We start from the raw sequence: 14,955 nt of genomic DNA, 5'->3' as shown, positions 1-14,955 counted from the left end.
GCTCAATTCATTTGCTTGTTACTGTGAAAACCAGAGAGTATATAGACAGCAAAGAGGCACATCACAGGCCAACATCCCTTTCCCAGGAACAGCCTGTTTTCCAGTGAAACATATTCCTGTTCCTTGAGCAGAAAGATGTTCACATGAAGCCAACAGAGTCCACCACCAGCAGGAACACTGGGGGTTTTAAGCTGGAGAGAAGCAGACTGAGAGGGGATCTTCTCAATGTTCATCAATATCTAAAGGTCGAGGGTCAATAGGATGGGTACAGACTCTTTTTAAGCAGTGCCCAGAAACAGAACAAGGAGCAATGGGTGCAAACTAGGAATATGGTTCCATCTGAAGGAACCATCTGAGGGAAAAACTTCTTTCCTGAGAGGGTGCTGGAGCCCTGGATCAGGCTGCCAGAGAGATTGTGGAGTCTCCTTCTCCGGAGAGATTCCAAACCCACTGGGACATTGTGATCCTGTGCAGTCTGTTCTAACTGAATCTGCTTTAGTGGAGGTCCCTTCCAACCCCCCATACCATGATCCAGGGAGCTGGACTAGATGATCTCCAGGGGTCCCTTCCAACCCCCACCATTCTGGGATTCTGTGATTCTAGGAACACTTGGCTGGGGAGGTAGCTCTCACTAGCAGCATTGCTGGGTGTACAACTGTGTTCAGTTTGCAGTTTCCTTTGTGACTGTTACAGCTGCTGGTTTTGAATGATTTTTGGCTTCTTCTCCCAGAGGGGATTTGGTGTTGGAGATGAAGTGCCTGAATATTTAACCCCTGCTCTCCCAGCTTTTCCTCTTTTCCTTTGGCACCTGAGAGCCTTGTGGCCACTCTTCCTTTGAGGTGAGCAGCTGGGGTGAATGTTTCACAGCAAGAGGACCAGACCCAGGTTAAAACCTCACTGAGGAGATGCAGATGTTGAGCCTTTAATGAGAAACTCAGTTGGAGAAGGAGGGGGCCCAGAGGCTCCAGGCCACGCTGGACAACAGTCTTGCACCTGGGAAAGAAAAACCCCATGTATCAGTGTAAGTTGGAGACTGACCAGTTGGAGAGCAGTGAAAGGGAAAAGGACCAGGGGTCCTAGTGGATGGAAGGCTGACCATGAGCCAGAAAAGTGCTCTTGTGGCCAAGAAGGCCAATGCCATTGTGGGGTGGATTAGAAGGGCTGTGGCTAGTAGGTTGAGAGAGATTCTATCCCCCTCTACTCTGCCCTGGTGAGGCTGCATCTGGAATATTGTGTCCAGTGCTGGACCCCTCAGTTCATGAAAGACCTCAGGGAATTGCTTGAAAGAGTCCAGTACAGAGCCACAAAAAAGATTAAGGGATTGGAACATCTCCCCTACGAGGAGAGACTGAGGGAGCTGGGTCTCTTTAGCTTGGAGAAGAGAAGACTAAGGGGTGATCTAATTCATGTTTATAAATATGTAAAGGGTGAGTGCCGAGAGGATGGAGCCAGACTCTGCTCAGTGATGCCCAATGACAGGACAAGGGGCAATGAGTGGAAGTTGAGGCATAGGAAATTCCATGTTTACATGAAAAAAATTTTTTTCACTGTGAGGGTGACAGAACCCTGAAACAGGCTGCCCACAAGGATTGTGGAGTCTCACTCTCTGGAGATATTCAAAACCTTCCTGAATGTGTTCCTGTGTGATCCTGCTCTGTCAGGGGGGTTGGACAGAATGATCTTTCAAGGTCCCTTCCAACCTCTAACATTCTGTGATTCTGTGAACAGCCCATAAGCATGTCCCATGCCTCCTACAGGACAGCTGTTTCCTTTGTTCTGGATTAAGTAAAGCATCTTGGAAGCTAAGGAGCACCAAGAGACCTTTGCCATGGTAGATGACATAAATCAAGGTCTCAGCTCACTGGTGTGAAACCCCAGGAATGCATCTGTTGGACTGGCCTACAATGGCAGTGCTACTTATTCTATAGCTCCCTAAAATACTGAATTTGCCTTGTGTCCACACATTAAAGTATCTCCCAGATGTCTAATTTGACTTCACCTTTGGGCTCCAGTCATCTGGGAGCCTGTGTGTCCTGACCTCTGACCTCCTGGTTTGGGTTCTTGGCCTGTGATGCAACCAGTCCACTTTGCTGAGCAGAAGCATCCTGCAGTTCCACAGTAGGCATAGGGAAGGTAAAAATAAGGGAAAAAACTTGCCTCTCTGCAGCCCCTGCCTCAAAAGTCCTTCCCAGCTCTGCTTCCAGAGGCTTTTCTGGCTTGAATGAGTCTCTGAAGTGCTTTGACCTCCTTTTTTTCTACCTTGGTGGCACCGTGCACTTTATTTTATTCCTTCAGAATTCATCGTAACTATGCAGAGAATATTTTTGAGGCAGCAATTTCTCCCCAGGAAGCTGAGAGCTGATGTCTGCCTGTACACAGCAGACAGAAAGTATATACAAACAGAAGGAAAGACACAATTTCCAGCCATGAATTCAACCCAAGTGCAAGGAACCAAGGCTTTTATGAAGGAACCGTTGTGCAGTTGAAAGTCCCAGATGTAAACAACAGCAGTAGGTAGCGCTCAGGAAAGGTTGCAAGTCTTGAGATGTGGTTATTGAAGATTTTGAACGATCCATCAAAGAATGCAACATAAAAACCTTCTTAGGCTCAATACTGGGGGAGCTGGGGAAGGCTGCCAGCGTAGAAAGTTGGTCACAGAGGACTTTGGATGAGGTGCGTGAATCAGGCGAGAAGGCAGACAAGTGTGGAGACTGTTTTGTGACGGGGATGCTGCTGTTTTGCTGAGCATAATTAACACCATGACTATGCAGTGGAAAACTGGTGATCTGCAGGGAAGTCTCCTGCTGCCTGGACAGGCGAGATAGTTACGAAGCGTAGGAGTAAATATAAACTTAGCCCACTCGGGGACAAAAAGGTAGGTGGAAAACATGTAGGCATGTCTGGGAATCTTGGCCTGCTAGGGCTCACCACAGGGTCTGTCCTGACTCGTGCTTGGGTTTTGCCCACCACCACAGGGTCAGTAACCAACATGTCTCCTTCTCCTCCCAGGGTCAAGCTCTGGCTTTGCTGAGGTTAAGGAAAATTTGTTTCTACTGAACTCAATAAACATGAGCCATTGTATGACCAGTAATAGAATCACAGAACTGCTTTTGAAGAGACACCAGAGGTGTCTAATGCACAAAGGGCTGCTGTGGTGGGGAGAATTAACCTGTCCTACTAGAGACCAGCACCAGAACAAGAGGGCACAATCTCAAGCTGCACCAGGGGAGGTTTAGGCTCAAGGTGAGGAGAAAGTTCTTCATGGAGAGAGTTGTTTGACATTGGAATGTGCTGCCCAGGGAGGTGGTGGAGTCACCATCCCTGGAGGTGTTCAAGAGGGGATTGGACGTGGCACTTGGTGACATGGTTTATTGGTCATAAGGTGACAGGTTGGACTTTGATGATCCTTGAGGTCTTTTCCAACATTATTGATTCTGTGACACCCATTGGAGCACGCCCTAAATCATGAGTGTTATCCCTGGGTATTCACTGTCCTGGCCCTCACGCAGGAGACAAGTTACTCATCTCCTTCCAGACTCTGCTTCTGGTCTGGTCTGCTGTGAACCATGGTTGTACAGCCCATAAGACCATAATGGGTGAGTGTAGAGGCTTTGAGGTAGAACAGTGCAGAATGGAGTGCTGAGTTTACTGTTTGCATGGAGAGTGTCTGGAGCAAGTGTGGGATAACTCCAACAGTGATCGCACAATATCAATCAGATAATTACAGAATCACAGAATGGTTTGAGTTGGACTGCAAATTTAAGGGTCATCCAGTCCAACCCTCCTGCAGTCAGCAGGGACATCTTCAACTTGAGCAGGCTGGTCAAAGCCCCATCCAGTCTGACCTGGAATGTTTCCAGGGATGGGGCATCCACCACCTTTCTGGGCAAGTGTTTCAACACCTTCAGCATGAAAAATTTCTTCCTTATATCTAATGTGAATATCTCTCTTTTCAGCATCATCCCTCGTGCTGTTGCAACAGACCCTGTTAAAACATGAAGAGATTTGGGACTGTGATTAGCACTCCAGGCTGCTTCCATGATATTAGTGTTAAGAAATGATGATGACAATACTAATAAAACCAGCAGCAGTAACAAAAGTGTGAGATGCAGGACACACCTCCTGGGGTAAGGCGAAAAAGCAGCAGACAGCTGGAGGAAATGGGAATGTACAAACACAGTCTTGGAAGGACCATCTTCAAAAGCACCTTTCCTGCCCCATTTCCCAGCTGATGAGCACAGAAGGGTTTAACAATATTATCTCATTAAGGCTGACAGCGTCCTGGGGGTGTAAAAGCAATGGGGCATCCTTTCATTTGCATCTCCATGGCAGTTTTTCTGAGCATTGCAGGTGATGGAGAGCTGGTGAGGTGTTGGAGCAGTCACTTTGCCTTCTTCATGGTTTTCTCTTTTGTCAGGCAGACTGTGGCTGCTGCAGAAGTTTTCTGTGGGTGCTGCATATGGCATGGCTGAAGCTTTTGGTGCATGGGAGATGAAACACCCACTGTCTAGCAACTCATTAGCTCTCCTTCGACAGCATTAGTGGTTAGCAGCATAATTAGTTTCAGCTGTAAAAGGGAGATTTTGCAGACCCAGGAGAGAGGTTGTTAATCTTCTGGTGTTTTAGACAACAGCAAAAAGTAGCAAATTGCTTGTTAGGAACAATGGCAGAATACTGCTTGTTGTTAAGCAACTCAGAACTAGAACACTGACCTGAGTTTTTGTTGTTGTTATTTGTTTGTTTTTTCTTTCCCCTTCCTAAGTTCTCTTAAAGAATGGTGATTTTATTGTGAAACATCTAGTAACCTCAATGAGCAGGCAGCAAAATGTCCACCAGGATCCCAGTGTTTGTTACTGCTCCTGGGTAGTTTGTTACTGTGCAAATATCTGCAAAATGCTGTCCTCAGGCTCAGCAGCTGAGCCATCTCTCTGCTGTGGGAGGGAGGCAGATTTTGTACAAAGGATAATTCAGCGAGACCTGGACAGGCTGGAGAGCTAGTTGGAGAGGAACCTGATGGAGTTCAGCAAGGGCAAGTGTAGAGTCATATACTTGGGGAGGAATAACCTTCTGCACCAGTACAGGTGAGGGGTTGACCTGCTGGAAAGCAGCTCAGGGGAGAAAGTCCTTGGAGTCTGGGTGGACAACAAATTCACCATGATCCAGCAATGTGTTCTTCTGGCCAAGAAGGTCCATTAACAACAGCGTGGCCAGCAGATAAGGGAGGTTCTCTTCCCCCTCTACTCTGCCCTAGTGAGGCCACATATGGGTCCAGTTCTGGACTCCCCAGTTCAAGAGTGACAGGAACTACTGGAGAGAGTCCAGAGGAGAATACAAAAATGATGAGGCATCTGGAGTACCTGTGAGGAGGAAGGCTGAGACACCTGGGGCTGTTGAGCCTGGAGAAGAGAAGCCTGAGAGGGAATCTTCTCAATGTTGATCAATACCTAAAGGGCAGGTGTCAACAGGATGGGGCCAAACTCTTTTCAGTGGTGCCCAGTGATAAGACAAGGGGCAATGGGCACCAACTGGAACACACAGGGTTCCACCTAAACATGAGGAAAAACTTCTTTCTGTGAAGGGTGACAGAGCCCTGGAGCAGGCTGCCCAGAGAGTTTGTGGAGTCTCCTTCTCTGGAGAGATTCCAAACCTGCCTGGGCATTGTCATTCTGTGCAACCTGCTGTGGGTCACCCTGCTTTAGCAGGTGGGTTGGGCTAGATGATCTCCAGTGGTCCCTTCCAACCTCCACAGGTCTGTGATAGGAATGTACCACTGTCTTTTGCTAGATGTGTGCCCAGCTTTTAGCAGGTTGAGCAGGACATCACAGGAATTGTGGAATAACAAAGTTAGTGGTAGCAGTGTGCATCTGGGTCCTGGTTTTGTTGGGACAGAACCACAGGCCAACCATGGGCTGCAGGCTATTAACATCAGCCAGGACAGGTGACAGGAGATGGCTTGCAGGTGTGTTGCAGACCACACGCATCACACTCAGTATAAATGGGGAAGTTTGTTGAGACAAGACCTTCCTGCTTGGGCTTCTCCTGCTTTGCTCTTTGGTGTGACTGCTGTACCATCACTGGGCTGAGTATAACTTTATATACTTTATATCAATATCAGTTTTGTTGTCTCATAAAATCCATTTTTGTTTCAACTCTTGCATCCCCTCCTCCTTTTCCCCTGATCCTCCTTCTCTGCTAGGGAGGGGTGATAGAGCAACCACTAGATTTTAGTTCCAGATATGGGCTAAATGTAGACAATCTGTCATCTCCAAGCCTTCCTACAGCAGCCAGGTGATGGTCATCCTTATCTCATCTGGCAAATCAGAGCTTTGACTAGGCAGCTTTTGTTTGATAAGGAAAGCTCTTTGACCAATTTCTGGGCCTTTAGTCTTCAGAGTTGCAGCAAGGAAAGGTAGAAGACTGCCTCAAAGCCATGTCCACATCATTGGAGACCATCTGGAAACTGTCCAAAGCATTGGTTGGTGTTTGACCATGATCCAGAGTCTTGTCCTTCTGGCCCTGGTTGGCAGCCAAGGAAAAATGTTTTCTGCTGGTGATGCTGCAGACTTCATGTGTGGTATTTCATGAGGAACATCAGCTGCCTCATGTTTCCACACTGAAGAAGATCACACAAAGTTTACAGACAAGCTTTGGGAACATAGTTGAAATTCAGGATGCTTCTATGATCCCAACTTCTGACCTCCCAAGCCTCATGTTTTACTACCTGAGAGACCAGCCCACCTACGCACAGGTGTGTGTGCATCATGAAAAGATGACCAAATTGTTACAAGAACATAATCTAACAGGAATGAGAGTGTGTTACTCTAGGGTGTTGTGTTCCAACACCTGGCAGAAGGAGAAGGAACACCTTGGATCCAGATAATGCTTCCAGAAATGTGTGCATCCTTGAACAAAACAAGGTCTGTTACTGGTAGGACTCGAATACCTCAATCCCTTTGAGAAAATGGTCCTTACACCCTATTTATCTTGTGTCTGAATTACTCCTCTGTCCCCCTGGAGCAATTGAAGCACCATGCATAATTCCTGAAAGCACATGAAGACTGGCTCATTGTTTGCAGGGGGAAGGCAAATTTTATTGCTGTAGCTGTGAGCTGTGAAAAAAAGAGTCAGAATGTAAAGGTGTTCTCAGGGCTGAGCATGGGCTTGGAGGCGTGCTTTTTGCTTTAAAAGGATTGTGACTCTGCTCTGGCCCTTTTTTCTCCTGTTCCAAGGGCTTGAGTCCCTCAGAAAGCAGAATTTCAGGTTATTCAAAGGTTATGTTTTGTGCATTTAGAAATGTGCCTGTGATTGCTGAAGGATTGATGGAAATGGGGAGAATAAAGAAAAATGGAGTTTGCAGTTCTGGAGGGCATCCTTGCAGGACAGAGAGGAAGATGCCCACCAGCATGTAACATGGATTCCCAAGACTTGGAGACTCAAGGGCTGGGGACCAACCCCTCAGGCAGCAGTCCCTACTCAGGCTGGCACACTGCTTCCCAGCTGATTCTGAGGTCCTTGGACATGGTGGCTCACAGATCTGGAGGAAACTGTGCTGCATCTGGCCTTGCAATGTGATCATCCAGCTTGGTGGATCATCATTAGCACGCAGCCAAATGTGCTCAACCCACCCAGAAAGTGGGTATGGAGATGAGAGATGTTGAAATACAGGAGGTTAAAATCCCTTTCTGATGGGCCCTGTTTCCTGCTCTTCCAGTCAAAAGCAGTGTGTGGGGAAGGGCACAGCAGTTATTTCCCGACAGCTCACTTCTGGTAGCTATAGAAACTTCAAACACAGCCACGACAACACAAATACATCTCTTTGCTGGAGCTTCCTTCCCTTGTGGGCTGTGGCTTTTCCCTGACATGAACCATTCCAACCCTGCAAGACCCCAGGGAGCCTCAGCCTGGGGCCTCAGATGTCTATTTGCCAGTTGGAAAGGAGTAGGGTCATTTTATTAGCTGGGAATGGAGAGATGTGGAGGCAATGCAGGGAATGTTGGGAACCAGCAGGCATTGAGTTAGGGAAGAGATCTGATCCTAAACATTGCATTCATGGTAGCGACAATATCTTGTATGGCTATCGGTTTGTTACCAAATATATTGGATATATTGGAGTAGAAAAGTTGGTGGGAGCACAGGGATGCTGGAGAGCAGTGTGGATGCCAGGAGCAGCTTGTTGGCAGAGTTCTGGTGGCACCCTCCTGCCTCCAGGTCTACGAGGCTGGTCTCTGGCTCAGATCTGTGCAGCTTCATGCCATGCTGTGGGCATCTGAATGGCTTTTCAGGCTTTGCTGCACACCATGGGGCTGTGTGACCTGCTGGGACAAGGAGGGGTTCCCTCCATCATGCCTAATGTGCTGAGATAACTGCTGAGATGATTAGCAAGGACACAGGTGGAGGAGAAAGGATATTTTTTGTGTGTGTGTGTGTTTGGTTTTCTGATTTTGTTTGCTTGATTGTTTGGTTTTGGTTTTTTTCTGCTCTCTGGCTTTTTAGGAGATGTGTGCTCATTGCAGGCAGATGGTGAGTGGCAGAACCTCCTGAACCACCCCTCCCAACGCATATTTCCACACTCAGATGTGATCTACAGCTCAGCATCCCAGTTTTGCCCTAGATTAGGAGCAGGGATATCTGAAAGGTGCCAAGTGAACAACGTATTTAGTTTTCATTTCTATTATTACACTTTTTTCCTCTCCCCTCTCAACAAATAAATAAGCAAAGCCAACTAGACCTGGGATTTGTGAGCCATCTACATGCCCATGGCAGGGGGGTTGGAACCAGGTGATCCTTGAGGTCACTTCCAACCCTAACAATTCAATGATTCTATGCCAGAAGATTACTCTGCTCTTAATCTTACCTGCTGCTACTTGCCCAACCATGGTGGCCCTTGCAAAATGTCCTTTTTGGGAGTTGCTTCCAGCTGCTTGGGTTGGATTTGCAGCAGCAGGGAGGCAGTACAGCAACCCCACCCCATTTTCTTTCCCTGAATATTGTTCATAGGGAGTAGTTCAGTTTAAAGGGAGTTTAGAGCTTTTGGGTTTGTTTTGTTGCTTTGCTTGAGGCTAGCAGAAATATAATGGAATATTTTTTTCCCCCATTTGTAAGGGAATAACAGGTGGCTTTCCTGTTAGCATACACTCCCTGCACATGGAGGATGTTTGGGTGGACTCCAGAGCAGATCTTCAAAGCACATTCCTACTGACAGTGAAAAAGAAGTGCCAATGGTGGTGGACTTGCAGTAGATACGACCCTTGCCAAGTGCTGCTTCTGAGGGCAAGTAAAACACCCACTGATGCCCCCATTCACCCCTCTGCTTTGCAAAAGGCTCTCTTTCTCCCAGCCCTTCAGAAAGGTGCATCATCTTCTTAACCTTTAGAGGGATGCTGAGTGTGATGGGTTCCCAGAGTCAGGGTGCGACCCTGGAGCGTGGTGCTTTCAGAGAAGGAGGGATGCTGGGATCCCAGGAGGGGTTATATGATAGGGGAGGAAGAGAAGGGAAGTGTAAAGCAGTGTGGGAGAGGATCAGGTGTGGAGCGCAGAGAATGAGATGGCAATGTTGCAGGAACTGCTGTGTGAGACATCATCTCCCATAGTGCTGTTTCGTAAAGATCCGGCTGTTTCCTCAGCTGCCTGCGGTGTCTGTTCCCATGGATGCCTATGCTATTGCCAGGAAGTTTTTCCTAATAATTTTCCTAATTGATGTCTTTCTTGCTTCAGATAAAGCTGATTTCCTCCTCTTGTAGCCACAGCGGATGTGGAGAACAATAGGTACCATGCCTGCTCTGCCCACTCTGTGTGACGGGGACTCTTATCCTGCTTCTTTAGTGCTGATGCCCAGACCCCCACTGGGAATGAAGCAGCTTCAAAGAACCCACCAGAGGGAAAAAATCTATTCAAAGAAGTCATTTGGAAAACAGCTTTGCAAAAAATAGTGGGAAGCAGCAAGTGGGGTGCTGATCAATAGCAAGAGGATGGAGCCAGACTTTTTACAGTGGTGCCCAGTGACAGAACAAGGGGCAATGGGCACAAACTGGAACACAAGAGGTTCCATCTGAATTTGAGGACAAACATCTTTCCTCTGAGGATGCTGGAGCCCTAGGCTGCTCAGAGAGACTGTGGAATTTTCCTTCTCTGGAGAGATTCCAAGCCTACCTGGATGAGATGCTGTGTGACCTGCTCTGAGTGAAACTCCTGTAGCAGGGGGTTGAACTAGATGATCTCCAGAGGTCTCTCCCAGCTCCTGCCAGTCTGGGATTCTGTGAACAGAATGAAGATCAATGTCTTCAGCAGTTCCACCATGGGTACAGCAAAAGACAGAGGTATCTTTCTGTAACTCAACTATTATAAAATTGACAGAAATGAAAGAATCTCATCACTGGCATTTCTGTGAGCTTCAGAAGTTAAGAAGCAGCTGGGGGTGACCAGCATGACCAAGGAAAATCATAACCAAGACTCATGTGTTGTATTGCGTTGCTGCGAAGGGAAGATTCTGCCTTTGCAGGGCAGGGACCTGCTTTGTGGATCCAGCCACTGATGTGAAGCTGCTGATTGTGAAATCTGCAGCTGAGTGCATCCAATTATCACTCTGTCTCTGGGTAAAGTAGACAAAACCTGAGCTTGGTTGTTTTTAGAACAGCAGATGGTGAAAAAGTCTGCAGCCCCCAATTCTTTAATCCTTTCCACGTCGGCCCTTGTTTCCAGACCATGGCTGGTTGCTCTTTCCTGGACTGGCTCCAGCTTGTCTGTGTTATCCTTAAGCTGTGGAGCACTGCAGTGAGTCAAAGCATGGTGCACAAGGAGAGGTGGCCCTTGCTCCTGCCCTTTCCCTCCTGAGCAGCATCCCAAGTTGGATCCCATCATAATCTCCTGAGATGTTGGTTGTTTTTTTTTTTCCCCTTTGCTTTTTTGGGGAGGAAGGTGGGGGCAGGCTGGAAAGAGGATATAGACCTCTCCAAAAGCTGTTCCCCAACTTGGATTTGAGTGTTAGGTATCCATCCAAACCACAGCCCTGTACTTCTTCACTTTCACTGAATTTTTTCTAGCTCACTCAAAACTCAAATGCCATGAATTCATTAATATGTTTTCATAATTATTTACCTTTCAAACCCCTGTCAGTCCTCACAGCCCAGAGTTATGCACATACTGTGTCACACACTCTTCAGCCTATCATATATCATCTATGGGGATGAGGTGCTCCTTCAAGAACCCCTCACCTCCTGGCAGGGAATGACTGATAGCAGCTTGCAGAGCACAGCTTTTCACCCCTCTGCTGTTCACCCCCTTTATAACCTCACCTGGATCAGGTTTCTCTTGTTTGTGAAATTATCAGCCAAGACTGTGCCAGGAGCCTCCCTGGAGTGAGGATCTGTCACAGCTATGACTTTCCTCCACCAACTGGGCTGATTTTCTCGTCAAAGAGTAGAAAGTTTTGACAGGAATTTGCTCTTGAAAAATCCCACTTGGCTATCTCTTTTCCCATTTCCCCTTTGATCTAATACTTCTACAATGCTTAACAATTTGTACTGGTTGCTTTTGGGATGCTGAGATCCAGGCCATTGCTGGGATGCCCTGGGCCCTGCCCGAATAGAATCATAGAACTGTTGTGGTCGGAAGAGACCTTTGAGATCAAGTCTGTCTGCTCACCTGGAGCTCACAATTCCACCACTACTGCTAAGTTACTACCACTAAACCACATCCTTCAGCACCACATCCACTCATCTTTTAAATACCTCCAGGGATGGTGAGTCCAACACCTCCCTGGGCAGCCTGTTCCATTGCTTGAGAAAGCTTTCTGTGAAGAAATTGTTCCTAATATCCAGCTTGATCCCCTCTTGGCACACTGTGAGGCTGTTTCCTCTTGTTCTATCACTTGTTGCATGTGAGAAGAGGCAGACCCCCATCTCATTCCAACATCCTTTGAGGTAGTTGTAGAGGGTGATGTGGTGTCCCATCAGCCTCCCCTTCTGAAGACTAAACAACCTCAGTTTCCTCAGCTGGTTTTCATAAAATCTGTGTTCAAGGCCCTTTACAAGCTTAGTTGCTCTTTGGACATGCTCCAGCATCTCAATATCCTTATCTGTGTCTTGTAGTTCTGATCCCAAACTGGGATTAGTTTAACACTTTTGGTTCACCAACTCTTTGGTTGATGGAGGTTGGAGGGGAAAAGAGACCTCTGCTCTCCAAGCAGGTTGCTCTAACACCTGTAGCTTTGTTCTGGCCCTGGAGGGGAAGGAATCTCTTTGCCATGGAGACAGTGCTCTCTGAGGATATCTGGGAGAAGCTCACCGCTCTTTGAAGATGCAAAGTCAGAGGTTCGTTGTGTTTAGGTATTTGGTGCTTGGCAACATTTACAAAGGACAGAGAAAACATAAGGGACCAGCGTATGTTCCAAAGTGCTCCATAAATTTGTCAGCTGAGCAAGATTTCCATAGGAGCTGGAGCATATGGCATGCTTTATCACTGCAATCATCTGCCAGGACATGTGCTGTCACCTAATTACAATTACAAACCCACATTTTGTCTTCTCTGCTTTACCTCTTGCCTTGTCTTCCTGCAGAGGTATCAACCATGTGGTTTTCAGAAGGGGCACTGCGTGGCGCTGCATCGGTGTGGAGCGACATCCCAGACCAGGACAGCAGATGAGGTTTATCTGCAATGATCTCCTGGGTTTGATCTCCATTCATGCTGGCCTGGTGTCTGAGAGCCTGTGGAGGAACTAATATGCCTCTTAGTTCCCATGTGGCTAAAACCCAGCTGGCCTGACTCTCTGAGGAGATAAAAACCAGAGGATAAGAGCAATCAGAGAAGATAGATGGCTATTCACCACGTTGCCCGCTCCAAGGTGGCACTCTCTTCTGCATCATTCCTACAGGCTTGTCTAACTTGTTCTTAAGGGTTTCCTTTGCTTCCCCAGTTAATCCATACCCTTGCTTAATTAATCTTGTCATTAGAAAGACTTCCTGAAGTCTTACCTCAAGCCTCACCAGAAAGCCAGCGGCATCCTGGGCTGCATCCCAAGCAGTATGGGCAGCAGATTGAGGGAGGGGATTCTGCTCCTCTATTCTGCTCTCGTGAGACTCCATGAAGAGAACTGTGTCCAGCCCTGGAGCCCTCAACACAAGAAGGATATAGAACTATTAGAGCACGTCCAGAAGAGGGCCATGAAGATGATCAGAGGCTTGGAGTATATCTCTTATGAAGACAGGCTGAGAGAGCTGGGGTTTCTCAGCCTGGAGAAGAGAAGGCTCTGGGGAGACCTTATAGCACCCTTCCAGTATTTGAAAGGGGTTACAGGAAAGCTGGAGAGGGACTTTTTCCAAAAGCATGGAGTGACAGGATGAGGGGAAATGGCTTCAAACTGGAAGATTAGACTTCATTCAAACTAGATTAGATGTCAGGAGGAAATTCTTCCACATGAGGATGGTGAGGCACTGGAAAAGGTTGCCCAGAGAAGCTGCGGATGCTTCAAGTCTGGAAGGGTTCAAAGGCAGGTTGGCTGGGCCCTTGAGCAACCTGGTCTAGTAGGTGTCCCTACTCATGGCAGGGGATTTGGAACTAGATGATCTATAAGGTCCCTTTCAACCCGAACTATTTTGAGATTCCATGAATGTGATGCACCTCAGTGCACTGCTTCTTGTTTTATCTGCAGTGGATGTGGAGAACTGTCTCAGAAAGGCTCTCATAGCTCTGAGGTCTCCCCTCAGTCTTCTTTACTCATTATTTCAGACATTACCCAAGTTTCCTCAGTCTCTGGTTGTCTTTGCTTCACCACTTTGGGCTCTGCTTAATTTGTTTGCATCCTCCTATGGTGGTACTCTCCAAATGAGACCTTGTCAGCAGGGATCTATGCCAAAAGAAGACTCCACATGCCTTAAATTCAACAGTGGTGTTAACTCTGGTATCATTTTTAATGACTTTTTAAGGAAAAGAAGATATTACTCATAGAATGTTAGGGGTTGGAAGGGACGTCTGGAGATTATCTAATCCAAGTCTCCTGTGAAAGCAGATCACCCAGGAATGCATCCAGGCAGATTTTGAAAATCTCCAGAGAAGGAAACTCCACAACCTCTCTGGGCAGCCTGTTCAAGTGCTCCATCACCCTCACAGTAAAGAAGTTTCTCCTCATGTTGATGTGGAACTTCCTGCGTTCCAGCTTATACTCATTTTCTGTCCTAGCACTGGGCACCACCAAAAAGAGACTGTCACCCACCCCTCAGATACTTATAGACACTAATAAGAGCCCCTCTCAACCTTCTAGTCTCAAGACTAACCGATGGCCCTCATGGCCCTGTTGTATTAAGAGGGAGGTGGACACAGAAGCGAAGAAGACAAGAGGAGCTACCCATTGTGGTGGGTTTTCTGATTGCCTACAGTCATGGCTTCCCAATTTGGGAGAAAGCTTTTCCAAAGGGGAAAAGAAAATCCAATTAAAAAACCTTTTGTGATGCAAATGGTTTGCACTGGGAGTTTGATTTCAGTGATATTTCCAGACCTGCTTTGTTTTCAGCGTGTCTTGCTTTGCAAGGAGGAGAACATTTTGTGCTGATGAAATTGCTGGGCTTAATTGCATGCTAAAAGCATGTTGATGTTTATATTCTGTAAGTATTAATTTTAATCTCCAATATTAATCAGCAGCAATGTAAACAATATATTGAGCATTATCCTTGCCGGGTTGTATTTGTAGATCATTTAATATTTACACCAGGTGTTTAATATTTTATATTGTGTGATAATGTTTCTCTGTTATTGTTCATCAGGGACAGGGAAAGAAATAAAGGCTCTTAAACAGCAGCAAGAGAGTTTAGATTAAACATCAGGAGCACTTTTTCTTAGAGGAAGAGTACTCAAGCACTTTGCTGGGGTTGGTGAAGAACTGTCGCCAACACATGCTTCTGCATCAGGTCATTGACCCAAGGCACTTTTGTCCCCATTTTCCCCCTGGAGAAGGGAAATTTCAGA

Source organism: Indicator indicator, chromosome 4 (assembly GCF_027791375.1).
Source record: "Indicator indicator isolate 239-I01 chromosome 4, UM_Iind_1.1, whole genome shotgun sequence".
NCBI classification, from domain to species: Eukaryota; Metazoa; Chordata; class Aves; order Piciformes; family Indicatoridae; genus Indicator; species Indicator indicator.
This window is presented reverse-complemented; position numbering follows the sequence as displayed.